The sequence below is a fragment of the Oncorhynchus clarkii genome, chromosome 26 (assembly GCF_045791955.1).
Source record: "Oncorhynchus clarkii lewisi isolate Uvic-CL-2024 chromosome 26, UVic_Ocla_1.0, whole genome shotgun sequence".
Taxonomy (NCBI): Eukaryota; Metazoa; Chordata; class Actinopteri; order Salmoniformes; family Salmonidae; genus Oncorhynchus; species Oncorhynchus clarkii.
Window position 1 is genome coordinate 7,508,201 of NC_092172.1, and position 16,108 is coordinate 7,524,308.

The 16,108-nt window shown below is 42.2% G+C and overlaps 1 pseudogene; it reads left to right on the plus strand.

The window, feature by feature from the left end:
* Window positions 1-16,108, plus strand: part of LOC139385295 (activating molecule in BECN1-regulated autophagy protein 1-like) — a 148,077-nt pseudogene that overhangs the window by 21,157 nt on the left and 110,812 nt on the right.

Consider the following 16,108-nt stretch of genomic DNA (forward strand, 5'->3'; position numbering starts at 1 on the left):
TGTGTGCTTAGGGTTGTTGTCCTGTTGGAAGGTGAACCTTCGCCCCAGTCTGAGGTCCTGAGCGCTCTGGAGTAGGTTTTCATCAAGGATCTCTCTGTACTTTGCTCCATTCATCTTTTCCTCAATCCTGACTAGTCTCCCAGTCCCGTCCGCTGAAAAACATTCCCACAGCATGATGCTGCCACCACCATGCTTCACCGTAGGGATGTTGCCTGGTTTCCTCCAGACGTGGCGCTTGGCATTCAGGCCAAAGAATTCAATCTTGGTTTCATCAGACCAGAGAATCTTGTTTCTCATGGTCAGAGTCTTTTAGGGGCCATTTGACAAACTCCAAGCGAGCTGTTGTGTGCCACTCTACCATAATGGCCTGATTGGTGGAGTGCTACAGAGATGGTTGTCCTTCTGGAAGGTTCTGCAATCTCCACAGAGGAACTCTGGAGCTCTGTCAGTGACCTTCGTGTTCTTTATCACCTCCCTGACCAAGGCCCTTCTACCCCTACTGCTCAGGTTGGCCGGGCGGCCAGCTCTAAGAAGAGTCTTGGTGATTTCAAACTTCTTCTATTTAAAAATTATGGAGGCCACTTTGTTCTTGGGGACCTTCAATGCTGCTGACATTTTTTGGTACCCTTCCCCAGATCTGTGCCTCAACACAATCCTGTCTCAGAGCTCTACGGACAATTCCTTCGACCTCATGGCTTGGTTTTTGCTCTGACATGTACTGTCAACTGTGGGACCTTTTAAATAGACAGGTGTGCAATCGCCATCACACTGCACACTGCCCTATCCCTTCTGGACAAGAGGAATACCTATGTAAGAATGCTGTTCATTGACGACAGCTCAGCATTAGTACCCTCCAAGCATTAGTACCCTGGGTCTCAACCCCACCCTGTGCAATTGGGTCCAGAACTTCCTGATGGGCCGCTCCCAAGTGGTGAAGGTAGGAAACAACATCTCCACTTCGCTGATCCTCAACACTGGGGCCCTACAAGGGTGGGTGCTCAGCCCCCTCCTGTACTCCCTGTTCACCCAAGCACACCTCAAACTCAATCATCAAGTTTCCCGACGACACAACAGTAGTAGGCTTGATTACCAACAACGACGAGACAGGAAAATAACCTCACTCAACGTCAACAAAACAAAAGAGATGATCGTGGTCTTCAGGAAACAGCAGAGGGGAAGGCGTGGTCAGTCAGGTGCATCAAAGCTGGCACTGAAAGACTGAAAAACAGCTATCTCAAGGCCATCAGACTGTTAAAAAGCCATCACTAGCACACAGGCTACTGCCTACATACAGACTTTAAATCATTGGCCACTTTAATAAATGGATCACTAGTCACTTTAATAATGCCACTTTAATAATGTTTACATATCTTGTATTACTCATCTCATATGTATATACTGTATTCTATACTATCTATTGCATCTTAGCGTATGCCACTCTGTCATTGTTCATCCATATATTGATATTTATATATTGTTATTCCATTCCTTTACTTAGATTTGTGTGTATTAGGTATCTGTTGTGGAATTGTTAGATAGTACTTGTTAGATATTTTTTATATTTTCAGCACTGTTGGAACTAGAAGCACAAGCATTTCGCTACACTCGCAATAACATCTGCTAACCGTGTGTATGTGACCAATAAAATGTGATTTGTGTGCCTTTCCAAATCATGTCCAATCAATTGAATTTACCACAGGTGGACTCCAAGTTGTTGAAACATCTCAAGGATGTTGAATGGAAACAGGATGCACATGAGCTCAATTTCAAGTCTCACAGGACAGGGTCTGAGTACTTATGTAAATAAGGTATTTCTGTTTTTAGTTTGAATAAATTTCACTTTGTTATTATGGGGTATTGTGTGTAAATTTATGAGGATTTAAAATGTAAAAAAAAAAAAATCATTTTAGAATAAGGCTGTAACGAAACAAAATGTGGAACAAGTCAAAGGGTCTGAATACTTTCCGATTGCACTGTAAATGGAAATAGAACATGGTCTTTTCATGGTAATACATATTTATACATTGCAGGCCTTGACAACATGTTTCCTGGACCTCTGAGTGAAGTGGTGATGTTATCACTATCTATCTGTTTCCTGCCTTTCTAACACTGTCTTGCTGAAGAGTGATGAATTGCACTGAGCCTGGAGATTCTCAATTTAGTTTCTGGGATTGACTGTCAGCAGAGCGTCGAGGTGGTAATCTTGTGAGGTTGAGAGTAAGGCCTAGTCCTCTCAATAAAAACACATTCATCTAGGGACAGAGCTGCTCTGCTTAGCAACCAAGGTGCAATATTGAAAATCAATGTGTGGCCCAGAGCAGGGACATAATGATCAGTACAACCAACTTTTGGGAGAGAGTGGACACTTGACAATTGGCTCCTCACTCTCTGTCGTCATTTTCTTTGACCTGTGATAATGAAGGCGTAACACCCTTTCAAGTGGTTAGTATAGCACCGACACTTCCCTCCCACCTCGTTATTCTCTCCCTTACATTTAAGCTTTATTTAGGAAAGGGCGGAGTCCTATTAAAACCAATGTGCATGACAAACACTTACACAATCATAGGAGCATAGAAAATACAAAATGCAATCATAAAAGAACAACCACATTTCTCAGTAAAGAGTTCCTCAGCCAACAATCAGAATTTCCCTAAAGTTAAAAGGCGTGTAGACTGAATGTAAGAATCCGTTAAAGGTTTTCTAATTTTAAAATCCAAATCTAGTTCCTCTTCCATTTTAATATCATCAAACATTTAAGAGTAAGAAGTACCCTAGGCCTATCTGCAAGAGTAACAGTTACGTATAGTTCCCACTTGAAAACATTTCCTATATGTTCTGACCATGAAAATTTTCTTACATGCTGGCAACCATCCAATACAATGCATTGAGACCGCTGTTTTTTGCTGCTGTTTTACGGGCTCCTCACCAATTGTGTTTTTTCGCTTTGTTTGCAACTTATTTTGTACTTAATGTTGCAGCTCCCGGCTCTTATGACCGGAAAGAGCGTCTGGATATCAGAACAGCGATTACACACCTTGAACTGAATGAAGATTTTTCATTTAATGAGTGTGGTGCGAAGGATATAATGCTGCTCCCAGATAAGTCCCGAATCCCCTTCATTCGCATTAAGAAAAGAAGGAAATACAGGGGGTGGAGATCAGGGTACCTTGTGAGAATTCGTCAACGAGTGGGTAACCCGCCTCTACATCCCTTCTATTGGCCAACGTGCAATCACTGGACAATAAACTGCATGAGTTCCGTTCGAGACTATCCTACCAACGGGACATTAAACTGTAATATCTTATGTTTCACTGAGTCATGGCTGAACGATGACACAGATAATATACAGTTGGTTGGGTTTTCCGTGCATCGGCAGGACAGAACAGCTACGTCCGGTAAGACGAGGGGGTGTGTGTCTATGTCAATAACAGCTGGTGCGTGATTATTATTAAGGTAGTCTCGAAGTATTGCTCGCCTGAGGTAGAGTACCCCATGATAAGCTGTAGACCACACTATCTACCAAGAGAGTTCTCATCTATATTATTCGTAGCCGTCTATTTACCACCACAAACCGACGCTGACACTAAGACCGCACTCAACAAGCTGTATAAGGCCATAAGCAAACAAGAAAATACTCATCCAAAAGATGCACTTCTAGTGGCCGGGGACTTTATTGCAGGTAAACTTAAATCCTATTTACCTAATTTCTAACAGCCTGTTAAATATGCAACCAGAGGGAAAACAACTCTAGACAACTTTACTCTACACACAGAGACGCATATAAAGTTCTCCCTCCATTTGTAAGATCTGACCATAATTCTATTCTCCTGATTGCTGCTTACAAGCAAAAACTAAAGCAGGAAGTACCAGTGACTCGCTCAATACGGAAGTGTTCAGATGAAGCAGATGCTATACTAGAGGACTGTTTTGCTAGCACAGATTGGAATATGTGCCAGGATTCATCAATAAGTGCATCGCTGACATCGTCCCCATAGTGACCGTACGTACATATCCCAACCAGAAGCCATGGATTACAGGCAACATCCGCACCAAGCTAAAGGCTAGAGCTGCCACTTTCAAAGAGCGGGACACTAATCCGGACGCTTATAAGAAATCCCGCTATGCCCTCAGACAAACCATCAAACAGGCAAAGCGTCAATACAGGACTAAGATTGAATCAACTACACCGGCTCTGACACTCATCGGATATGGTAGGGCTTGCAAACTATTAGGGAATACAAAGGGAAACCCAGCTGCGAACTGTCCAGTGACGCGAGCCTACCAGATGGGCTAAATGCCTTTATATGCTTGCGTCGAGGCAAGCAACACTGAAGCATGCATGAGAGCTGCAACTGTTCCGGACAACTGTGTCTTCACTGACATTTGTCAACCTCTCTGTCTGTAATTACCTACATGTTTCAAGCAGACCACCATAGTCCCTGTGCCCAAGAAAGCGAAGGTAACATGGCTAAATGGCCCATTCTCATCGACGGGGCTGTAGTGGAGCAGGTCGAGAGTTTCAAGTTCCTTGTTGTCCACATCACCAAACACACCAAGAAAGTCGTGACGAAGGCCATTTAGCCATGTTGTGTTTGGTGATGTGGACCCCTTTTCCTCCTCAGGAGACCGATTTGGCATGGGTCCCCAGATCGCTGCTACTCGCTGTTTATTATCTATGCATAATCACTTTACCCCTCCCTACATGTACAAATTACCATGACTAACCTGTACCCCCGCACATTGATTTGGTACTGGTACCCCCCATTATTGTTATTTGTTGTTTTTGTAACTTTTTTTTTTACTGTAGTTTATTTATCAAATATTTTCTTAACCAGCAAAGCAGTTTTAAGAAAATTGAGTTAAGTAATCATTTCACAATAATATCTATCTATACCTGTTGTATTCGCCGCATGTGACAAATACAATTTGATTTGAGTATCTGAGGTGAAAATGGGTCTTTATATGACCAGTTCCTAGAAAGCCTTTTCTATGGAATTACTCAAATAATTTCCATTGAACATTGTGAGAAAGCTAGTGGAACTTTGTAGGTGCCTTGTCATTTGTAATTTGCCTGTATTGCTTTTAGCCAGGAAAGAACTACGTTAAGAGTAGGTAGCGTCCATAATCTGATCATCTCTGTTGTTAACCTGTTTCAGAGCTTGACAGTGCCTTTGATGGCGTTTCCTCGTGGGCAGAACTCATAGATATTCATGTCCACTGCTGCTCCTTCTCACCTCTGGTGTGCTGGACCCTCCATAGAAAAGAACACGATGCACCCTCCTACCTTCTCTTCCCAGCGCATTCTAAACTCCAGAGTTGAGATTTAGGATTTTGTTTCTAGGATATCCAGTTATCGAAAGATGTTGTCCTGTAATGGAACCTGCCTCCATTTAGTTTGACCATTGTGAAAAGGTTTGACCCCTGTCACGTCAGATTCATATAGCTTCAGTGGAATTGATGGCAGATGTGGCAAACTCATTAGTAGAGTCAGTTTAGGATCACTTTTAATACTTGCCAGGTGTTGATTTATTTCCCCGTACTTGTTTTAGTTTCCAATCCAGTATTTTGCATTGTAAATCCAATTGCTGACCCTCTGGGCATATTGGTTACATGATTGAATGTCCATGCAATAACTTTTTGATTAATGTTACTCTAGGATTTTCCAGCGGTTCAAGTAATTGTGCAGGCAAATAAACTCATTTGTGACATAAACAGCTATGCAGGGATTGCATAGCAGGCTACACTATAACTTCAAAAAACATGATCTTAATATCGAAGTATTGCAAGCTCCTTGAGCCCTTGTAAAACAATCAATGGGAAAGCTAGACTGAGGTGTGCACACAACTTGACTTGTGATAATTGCAAGGATGGGTCTTGGTTTTGAAAAACCCTAAACCCTAATCTTCTCCTAGTTATGTCATTTGGATGGATTTGTCTACTTATGTTTGTGGAGTGTCAACATTGACTGTCCCAGACCTCCTTGTCTGCTGTCAGCAGCACAAAGTAACATATTTGCTTTACTGATTTAGCTATGTCTTTGCCTTCACCTCTTCTGACTCTTGAGCTTTGTTTACTCAAACCAACACATTGGCTTCAATCTAAATACTCTAGTCTGTGGCCCCAGCCCAGTTTAGGCTATTTACAGTATCTAACATCCCTTTTCCTCTTACTGGGTACTCCGACTAGGCTGTAGATATACCATAGACGCTTTCAGATTCTAAAACTATTTCTTCACAATGTTCTCAGCTCAGCGAAGCCTGATGAAGACAATTTATAGTTTAGTATTTACATTGAACAAAAATGTAAATGCAATTTCAAAGATTTTTACTGAGTTACAGTTCATATAAGAAAATCAGTCTATTTAAATACATTCAGTAGGCCCTAATCTATGGATTTCACATGACTGGGAATACATACATGCATCTGTATACCTTCATTTTAAAAAAGGTAGGTGCGTGGATCAGAAAACCAGTCAGTATCTGGTGTGACCACCATTTGCCTCATGCAGCGTGACACATCTCCTTCGCATAGAGTTGATCAGGCTGCTGATTGTGGCCTGTGGAATGTTGGCCCACTCCTCTTCAATGGCTGTGCGAAGTTGCTGGATATTGTCTGGAACTGGAACATGTGGTTGTACATGTCGATCCAGAGCATCCCAAACATGCCATGGAAGAACTGGGTCATTTTCAGCTTCCAGGAATTCTGTACAGATCCTTGCGACATGTGACCGTGCATTATGCTGAAACATGAGGTGATGGCGGCAGACGAATGGCACAACATTCACAACATGTGCATTTTAAATTGCCATTGATAAAATGCAATTATGTTCGTTGTCCGTAGCTTATGCCTGCCCATACCATAACCCCACCACCAACATGGGGCACTCTGTTCTTGTTCACAACGTTGATATCAGCAAACCGATCACCCACACCGCCATGTCGCCATCTGCCGTCTGCCCGGTACAGTTGAAACCGTGTTTCACCCATCAAGCACACTCCAGCGTGCCAGTGGCCATCGAAGGTGAACATTTGCCCACTGAAGTCGGTTATGACGCTGAAGTGCAGTCTGGTCAAGGCCCTGGTGAGGACGATGAGCACGCAGATGAGCTTCCCTGAGACAATTTGTGCAGAAATTGTGATGATTGTGATGATTCTGCAGGTGAAAGGTTCCTGGCTAGCGTGGTTACATGTGGTCTGCGGTTGTGAGGCCGGTTGGACGTACTGCCAAATTCTCTAAAACAATCTTGGAGGTAGCTTATGGTAGAGAAATTAACGTTAACATTAAATTCTCCAGCAACAGCTCTGGTGGACATTCCTGCAGTCAGCATGCCCCAATTGCACACTCCCTCAAAACTTGAGACATCTGTGGCATAACTACACAATTTTAAAGTGGCCTTTTGTCCCCAGTAGAATTTGTGAGAAATAAGCTTTTTGTGCGTATGGAAAATGAATATTTTATTTCAGCTCATGAAACATGGGACCAACACTTTACATGTTGCATTTATATATTTTTGTTCATTGTATAAAAAAAACGGTCAAGAATGCTTTAATTGCAGAAATATACCCTAAGTGTACAAAACATTAGGAATATGTCATAGACTGACCAGGTGAATCACTTGATGTCACTTGTTAAATCCACTTTAATCAGTGTAGATGAAGGGGAGGAGACCGGTTAAATATGATTATTTTTAAGCCTTGAGACATGGATTATATATGTGCAATTCCGAGGGTAAATAGGCCATCAGTTTCCCATCCCGGGTCTATAGTCTTCCAATGTGGTGTAACTCACTGGATCTCAGCTTACTGTTTATTCAGCTCTGTTTACATGGGGAGCACTCTGTGTTCAGTTAGCTTCTGAGCTGCCCTCCCTGTGTAGGTTTCGTGCTGTGGTACCGGTGTGCAGCTCAAGGCTTATCCACTTGGATCAGTCAGTAATTGAACCACATTGTAACTATGGCCCTGAGAGTTGAAGCATGAAAGAGAGGGAAATGTACTTCTTCTTTTTTTTCTTTTTCCATCTTTACCGTTTGTGGGCTCTGACAATACCTGGTCTTGGGTTTGTTCAGGTTTTTCTGGTATTAGCACTGCTTTCTGCCTGGTTTGCGTGTTTTTAGTTATCACTTCAAAAAATAATACATATCTACACAGTACATACAAAAAAAAAAACGTGACTGGGATAATAAAGTGAGACTGATTTCTATTGTCTATTCCTCCTGGGTTATCTGATCACCATTTGAATCATCCGCAGCTCTAGTGTGTCCTTGCTGTGTTCACAGGTTGTCACCTGCTGCGTATTACGCCCAGTGGATGATTCAGTACTTATCTCGGCGGGACAGCATTCGCCAACGATCACTGCGCTACCAGAGCCGACTGCGGCCTCTCTCGTCCACCTCGGATAGCCCAGGAAGCAACCCCTCCGTTGAGAACATCGTCATCAACCTACAACATCCAATGCTTTTTTTGCATCCCTTGACACTTGTTCATGAAGACATTTACAGAACACATTATGATAAAACATCCTATAATCGTCAAGAGCTTTGGGATTTATTCCACAATGAGCACTATTAATGGAATTATTTGCATGAAGCCATACCATAGCAAGATGCTGAGCTTTTCTGTCCCCAGAGGGGAGGCACCATTGCCAATGGATGAGAGAAATGAATTCCCCCCATTATGCCTCCACACACCCTCTCTGTATGATCTGGGATGCATAATGACTGTCTAACAAAGCAGCAGCAGCAAAACACTCCTACCGAAATAACTTGCACATCGAATGCCTGATGCGTGGCTCTCAAAGGTTGAATTTGTGATGTATCTTTCTAATGGATTAGGTTTTATTCTTTCAATATGTAAATGTTAATTGCCTCTGGCCTGGCTATAAAAAAAAAAAGGTGCTGGATGTTGCTTGCAGGACCATGATACTCCAGGGTCAGTGGTTTGTAACATTCAATGCTCCCAGGACTTATTTGAGGGCATCAGTCTTCTCAGGCCTCTGCAGACTTTGTACTGTAGCATCGTTGGCTGAATGAGGTCAAAGGAATTCCCCTGGTGCTGTTCCTCTCCAGCAATTAAGGACATATGATTTATAACGATAAGAACTGTTTGTCCGAATGAACAACTAAGTTATTCGTCACTCTATCAACTATTTTAGAATGCCTTTTATTGTCCTTTGGGTTGGATTCAGAGTTACGTGAAACCAGCTGGGACATTTTCCTGGAGCATGTAAACGGTCCGATGTTGCTAGTTATAACTGGGTCATTGCATGGTGTGGCGTCAGCTCCACATCAGTGCGAGACAGTGTCTGTTCTCTTCAGACAAGATTAGACATGTGCTGCCACCCTCTCGTTCATAATTGAACCTGGTGGGATTCAGGGAATTATAACAAGACAACATCCCCTTATCCCCCATTCTCGATTTAGGCTTCTGCTTGCCAATTGTTTTATGATTGGTGTGGATCGGAAAACTTTGCAGCCATAGTGAGTGCAATTAACAGTATGGGGTATGGCTCCATGCATCACAGACACAACGCTGTTGTTAGTTGAAGAGAGAGGGGGGGGGTCTCAGATTTCTGGGGGTATGGCGTTTCTCAACTCTCAGTAATGAGCGATTTGGCACTGTTTAAAAAAAAAAAAGTTTGCGGTACAGTAAGTCTTTGAGATGCGGAGCCTCGTGAACGTTGGCCATTTTGCTGTCCGTGCTAGTACAGCTGGAAAGTTTTTAGGACATTCCATCTACAGTTAGATTGAGCAATTACACGGCTAGCTATGAGAAATATGTACAGTTAGCTATATAGCTCATGTGTTTTGATTTCCACTTGGCGAATTAGCCCCAAATGAATTAGCCTACGTAGGCAAATGGATCTCTATTGAACGAAAAAAATCAGAGAAGTCTGGAGCTCGATTGTGACAGTAAAATATAGCAACAGTCTATTTTCCTCAATAAAGCACCGCGGATGGCTTTATAAGATTCCATTTTTTTTATTGCGCTGGTGCGACCAGCCCTGTCTGAGCGGGGGTTTTCTGGAGCAGGATGCTACAGGTGATTTTAAAAATAATTGTAAAACAATTCATTCTTAACACAGTACACACAATTGACAGGTGTTTTGTTTGATTTTCACAAAATCAAATATTTTAACGTGCAGAATAACAGAGGACAGACTTTCACTTTTTCTTTAAACTGGTCATGTGCCAGTTGCACAATGAAAAGATATGGCCTTTATAGCCAGAAAAACCCTATGGCGCTTTTGGAATGATGTTAAGAATTCACTCGCTGTAATGGAACCAGCAAACAGTGAAAGTAAACCTAGATTACAGTGCTGTGAAAACATACACAGCAGCAGGCTCAGACTATAGATGAATCAGGATTATGCTCCCCTTGAGAACTGCACAGAATGACAACGCTTGGTGTTTTAAAGGGGTGCACTGAAGAAATCATTTTAGAGCTGTAGCCTAATTCTCTTCCAAACCCTTGACCTGTTTCATAAGATGCTGATCCAAGAGAGAGGAGAGAGCAGCGGTTTAATAAGGACACCTCCGATGACACTGTGGCCTGTTATCACTAGGTCATTTCTAAGCTCTCCTTTCTTCTCATCTCCTTTCCTAAAGGAATTGTGAATTCATCTAAATTAGTTTGTTTTTTACGCTTGCGAAGAATGAGGCTGGACATTTCTTCAATTTACTTACGGGTGTACCTTGTCCCCATTTATGTTTGTAGTCTGTTTTAGAGGTGAAACGGTATGAACATTTCATATCACGATTATAGTGACCAAAATTATCACGGGTATCAGTATTATCGCGGTATTGTTAAAATGTGCTGGAAATGTTCAAAGTACTGATGCACACACTGAAATCATTTCACCAAGTTGTATATTGAAAACCAACAAACAACAAATAAAATGAGCAACAGGAAATCATTTTTTGTGTGCATAAACATTAAAATAATAACATTAACATTAAAGATGGCACCAGGTGGCCATGAGAGTTAAAAGTTTCCCTAGTGCAGGATTTAATGAACACAACCTCCAAGTAAGCAAATCAAATGTGCATGTAAAAGCAACACAAGTAAAGCAATGTGCATGTAAGAGCAATACAACCATATGTCAACAAATCCAATGTGCATGTAAGAGCAATACAACCATATGTCAACAAATCCAATGTGCATGTAAGAGCAATACAACCATATGTCAACAAATCCAATGTGCATGTAAGAGCAATACAACCATATGTCAACAAATCCAATGTGCATGTAAGAGCAATACAACCATATGTCAACAAATCCAATGTGCATGTAAGAGCAATACAACCATATGTCAACAAATCCAATGTGCATGTAAGAGCAATACAACCATATGTCAACAAATCCAATGTGCATGTAAGAGCAATACAACCATATGTCAACAAATTCGATGTGCATGTAAGAGCAATACAACCATATGTCAACAAATCCAATGTGGATGTAAGAGCAATACAACCTAATGTCAACAAATCCAATGTGCAGGTGTTGACATTAAAATAACACAAAATATGCAAACAAATCAAATGAACACCACTGATTGTATGTCCGTTCTCTCCTTCATACAGAAATAAGGTGCTGCTGGCATAACATCCCTTATGGATGCATTCTTTGTTAATTGAAATGAAATGTAAAATGTAAAAATGTCAACATATTTACTTTGTCCGGTTTAAGTAGTGATCTGCGTGGGGAGACGATTTTCCCGCTGGCACTGAACACTCTCGCTGATGACATGCTGGTTGCTGGGATGCACAAAAGCTTCCTGGCACCCCTGGCAAGGTGAGGCAGCTCTGATGCATGGCCCCTCGTTTATAAAAATAATAAAAATAATTGCATGTTCTGCACACAGGGGGACCATCTTCGATTAAGTTTCCCTCAACACTCTTGCAAAACCCAAAATACGACCACACTTCAGATTTGGTCCTCTTAGAAGGCTGAAAAATCTCCAGAGCGCCGTCACTCCCTTCCGCCATGTTTTCCCACAAAACAAAACCCACATTGCACTGCCTGCGTCAGACTGTTGCTAACTTTGGTTGATGCTGGACAGTATTTACCGTGAGGTTTTCAAACCGCGGTAATCGAACACAGTTTTAATGACAATTTGAAACGGTAATATCAACCATCGGGAATTTTACGTGGTTTATCGTGAAACCAGTAACCGTTTCATCCCTAGTCTGTTTGCAAGTATATGAAGTCCGCCTAGACCAGTTAATTAACTATTGCATTATGTACTGGACATTTATAACATGACCACCAAAATAGGTTTACTTTAGACTTGAGCGTCATACATACATACAAGTTATATACAAGTTATACGGCCAGTCAGCCACAGAGTATCATTGCAGTCGGAGCAAACAACAATTTGCCGGTATTAAAATGCAGTTCTGGGCGACTGATGTGAGATGGGGCATCTTCAAAGCCAAAATATGATCTCACCGATTTGGTTCATGAATTATTCCGCCAACCTGACTGCCCGACTTAGAAATTCATTGCTGAGGGTATATGAGTGTTTGGCACATTTCATATCAGTTATTGAAATGTATATTTATGAAAGCATGTCTATTTCCGGCCTGCTTTCCGATTCGAGTACTTTCAGAGGCTCCGGGTTCGTCGGATTTCCTCTCTCTCGCGTCCTTTTTCACATTGTCTCAGTTTTCAAGAAGTGTAAAGCAAATTCTGAATGTGAAACGTCCAGTGGATCACAAAGAGGCCACGTCCTCTCAGCTGATACTCTACTCTGATGGAAATATGATGCATATTTAATTCCTCCTGGGGTCAGCGAATAAATGACAGGAACCAATGTTCCTGTAATGGCACCGTCTTCCTTTGCAAGGTCAGATATTTACATTGGAGTCATTTTAGCAGATGCTCTTATTCAGAGCGACTATCAGGAGCAATTAGGGTTACGTGCCTTGCTCAAGGGCACGTCGACAGATTTTTCACCTAGTCTGCTCAGGGATCTGAACGAGCTACCTTTCGGGCTACTGACCCGGTCTTTAACCGCTAGGTTACATGCCGTCCCGATTCTATACAGTGTCTCCTCAGCCTGGAAATATTTTGCCTTTGTTTTTCCTCCTTTGAATGTGTCCAGACTGGATTATACTGTGTTGTGAAAAGGGCCCCACTTACAAGCAGTTTTTTCAAACCTGTTAATGGAGAAACATTGGAGCCATAAATAACCATCTTTATCCGTTGCAGCATTTTCAAACTTTTGAGAATCTTCTCTGGAGTTTCTGTTTAGTACTGCAACTTTCTCCCTTTGGTCTGGGTCTCAAGCTCAAGCCAATAATAAGTTAGGCTAACATCAAACTTTTAAGTGAGCCTGCACTATATAGTGAGTCCAGCTACGGTCTCTCAGTTAAGCGGCTTTTAATTTTTCTTTGTATGTGTTTGTCTGTTATCTCCCTCTCTGTCCGTCTGTCTGTCTTCACAGGGATAACGGTGATCGCGCCAGACACAGGGCTCCGCGCAACGCTCGTATGTCTGCCCCCTCGCTTGGCAGATTTGTTCCCCGGTGGGTGGCCCTGATATGATTCATTTATTGATTGTTTTATTGGGAAAAAGATGCACGGAGTACAACCCAAGGGATAACACGTTAAAGTGATTCCACTGGTTTCCCTGATGGAATACACACAATGCAGAGCAAACAAACAAAAACAACAGCCATCCATCCCTACAATAAATGTAAAGAAAACAGCATCACACAGCATACAATAAATAATCTAAATACATAACAAAAAAAAGAAAAGAAACAGAAAAATAAAAACATGAAATAGTCAACCTATTCAAACTCATCATTTGTCCCCCTGGACTCTGAATACATTATACTTATTGGCTCTTCATATTCTAATTGATGTTTTTTGGCCAATGATATGATCAGCCAATGACATAACGGGACTCTGTGTCCCGAGGATTAGTATACAGGAAATGTTTGACATATTCTCCAACTTCTGCTAAAGTTTGATTTGAATCGGTCTATCCAAAACCAGTGGTGAACATTAGGACATCATACAGCACAATTGTATTTATTTATTATAATTTTTTTAAACCTTTATTTAACTCTGCGAGTCAGTTAAAAACAAATTCTTATTTTCAATGACGGCCTAGGAACAGTGGGTTAACTGCCTTGTTCAGGGGCAGAACGACAGATTTTTACCTTGTCAGCTCAGGGGATTCGATCTTGCAATCTTTTGGTTACTAGTCCAACTCTCTAACCACTAGACTACCCTCATCAGTTTGTGCAACAATGTAAAGTCAGGTAAGTCTTTTCTAAAAACTTCCCTGTGCTTTTTAGTCCCCTATTACGCGACAGAGATTGTCTCCAGAGTAAACTCTGTCAGTTGTGTGATTTCTATATAACGTGATGCTTCTCTCTTTCTTCAAGGAGGTTCCTACTGCCTGAGTATCTGCCATATGCTGGCATCTTCCACCACGAGAGGGGCCAGCCTGGCCTGGCCACCCATTCCTCTGTCAACAGGGTCCTAGCAGGTAGGCAGAGTTATCCCTCGTGTTTTCATCTTGTGTTTCTGTTTTGGAAACTAGGCTGCTAGCAGAGCTGGCATTCCAGTAATATTTCAGTTCACGTTGGTGCTTTAGGACCTGGCTGCCCACACAATGTACCATTTTCGGATGGATGAGCAGTTCAGCAGCACAGGTAAGTGTTTGCGAAGAGGGCCTCTGTGTAATGAGTGCCCTGTGCTCTCCACCCACTCTTTTGGAGCAAAATCCACATGCTCTAGTGGTATCGATGTGGACGTTGCAGATAATGAATTCGTCGACGAGAGCGCTTCAGAACCTCTTTTTTCCCCCCCTGCCGCCCACACTCTTGCAGACATGCTGGAACGCCCACACCAGCCCCAAAGAGCGAACTTATCAAACTACCCCCCCCCACCCCCCGACATGATTCGTGTGTCAAAATATGAGTTTCTCTGAAGTCCCGTCTCAAGCATGCTTTTGCATTATGAATGGTTTCTGACTCCTCATACCCAAAGGTAGAACACGTTCACAGCTCATGTCAAACCTAGCCAAATAGTCCCACTCACCTTTTGCTTCCGTTGGCTGACAATGACCGATAGTCACAGTGAGACGTTAAAGAAGAGTGCTGCTGTGGCTGCACGGTGTTGCTTCTCATTGTACTGTGTCACTGTCATTGTGTGTGTCTTGCCCACCGCTGAAACCTCCTACGCATACCAAATGTTTTACAATTCATTTCCTTTCAACTTGAATGAAAAGTTCTTACGTGTGTGTGTGTGTGTGTGTGTGTGTGTGTGTGTGTGTGTGTGTGTGTGTGTGTGTGTGTGTGTGTGTGTGTGTGTGTGTGTGTGTGTGTGTGTGTGTGTGTGTGTGTGTGTGAGAGAGAGAGAGAGAGACACGTCTAGTTAATAAACAGAGAAATTACATCAGGTTTTATGCCTGTTGAGTCAGGAGAGATGTTCTCCGCCCAGCCCTCCATTTGCTTCCTGCCGCTGATTGCTGTGCCACCTGTGTTGGTGATGGTTTGTAATGTTGCTCTTGAAATGCCACAGCAGCGCACACAGTGTTTTAAGTTTAAATGACCTTCTACAGCTGTTCAGCATAGCTCGTTCATAGATGGCCTAGTCTTCTTTTGTTTTTGCTGTGACAATGTAGTGAAAATTGAGAACGGGGCTTTTTCACCAGCAGAGGACAGTAATGACCATATGCTTGTATATGAGCCTTTATGTAAGAGGTCTAAATGCAAATCTTTAATCATTCCAAAAATAAATAATGCTGGTGCGCATTTATATAACTGGCTATATAACTAGTTATCTTTTTTCAATGGAAGGGTTTTGTCTTTTAGGGGTTTTAGAAGTCTTTTTAGGTGTCCTTTTTTGTGATCCAAAAAGTGCATTTTAATTTAAACTTGCATAAAGGCATGAGGTACAGTGCACACGTCATTCAGAGTTTAAGACCCAGTTGAGCAGCTGGTGGCCAATCAGTGTCTGAGCAGAAAGAGAATTTGTAAATGGAGAAGGTGACCTGGGATGACATCTCATTGTCACCCCAACGGTCAGGAGAGAAGGGAACAGACAGGGTGATGTTATCTGCTCACTCTGTAACCCAGAGTGAACCCACTGCAA